At 37.0% G+C, this 1,255-nt stretch overlaps 1 non-coding gene across 1 annotated transcript; it reads left to right on the top strand.

Annotated features, from left to right (window-relative positions):
- Positions 1-307: 307 nt before the first annotated feature.
- On the top strand, positions 308-414 carry LOC121230116 (small nucleolar RNA R71). The gene has a single exon (XR_005928068.1). It is a non-coding gene; the product is annotated as a small nucleolar RNA R71 (small nucleolar RNA).
- The last annotated feature ends 841 nt before the right edge of the window (positions 415-1,255 follow it).

Genomic DNA, 1,255 nt, shown 5'->3' with positions numbered 1-1,255 from the left:
CATTGTCTCGCACCTCATTACTGGATAAACCTGTAAAGAACTAAGAAAACCATCAATTTTCTTATTCAAGAGTTCTACCTGATTAGAGAGCATAGTGACCGAATCGACGTTATAAACACCGGCCGTTTTTGTTGGCTTAGTCCTCATGACTTGCCACTGATAGCTATTCAGTGACATCTCCTCTATGAACTCATAAGCATCTTCAGGTGTTTTATTATTGATGGTTCCGCCAGCAGCTGCGTCAACCATTTGCCGAGTCGAAGGATTTGGACCATTATGGAACGTTTTAACCTGAAGCCAAAACGGTAACCCATGGTGAGGGCACCTTCTCAAAAGGTCCTTGTATCTCTCCCATTCATCGTAGAGTGTTTCTAAATCCATCTGCACAAAAGAAGAGAAATCGTTACGTAATTTAGTCGTTTTAGTCGGCGAAAAATATTTTAGTAAAAATTTTTCGGTCATTTGTTCCCAAGTAGTAATTGACCCTTGTGGTAACGAGTTCAACCACTGTTTAGCCTTGTTTCTCAATGAAAAAGGGAATAATCGAAGACGAATAGCATCTTTAGAAACACAATTAATTTTAAATGTATCACATAGTTCCAAAAAGTTTTCTAAGTAAGCGTTGGGATCTTCATCCTGCAAACCATAAAACTGAGCAAATTGTTGTATCATTTGAATAGTGTTAGGTTTCAGTTCAAAAGTATTTTCAACTATAATAGGTCTAACTATGCTCGACCCAGTTCCTGTTAAAGAAGGTTTAGCATACTCATACATAGTACGTGTAGCAGGATTTTGATTAATTGCAATTGCAGGAGGTAGCTGATTACCTTAGTTTTCAGCCATCTCTTCAGTTGGGGGTTGAGTATCGTCCTCTTTCTCGTTCTCTGTGTATCTTATCTTCACCTTATTTCTCTTTGGTTTCTGCAAACTGTACGATCGATTTCTTCATCAAAAAGGAGTGGCCCTGACGGGTTTCTTCTAGTCATAAAAGATAAAACCTGCCAGAACAAAGAAAGAGAAAATTAGTAAATTAGAATAAAATTAAAAATAATATTAGATTGCAAGAAAGATAAATAGCTAAAGTAATAAAATTTGAGCGTTCCTAATATCTCAGTTCCCCGGCAACGGCGTCAAAAACTGGATCGCGTGATTTCATGATAGGTTCTAAATATTTATAATTAATCCATCTTGAAACTAACTATTATCGCGATATAGGCAAGTGTACCTATCGAACAGTAGTACAGTTTTAGCAAAG

Source organism: Gossypium hirsutum, chromosome A05 (genome assembly GCF_007990345.1).
Source record: "Gossypium hirsutum isolate 1008001.06 chromosome A05, Gossypium_hirsutum_v2.1, whole genome shotgun sequence".
Classification (NCBI taxonomy): domain Eukaryota; kingdom Viridiplantae; phylum Streptophyta; class Magnoliopsida; order Malvales; family Malvaceae; genus Gossypium; species Gossypium hirsutum.
The sequence above is the reverse complement of the archived record's forward strand: the minus strand, read 5'-3'. Positions and strand labels throughout refer to the sequence as shown.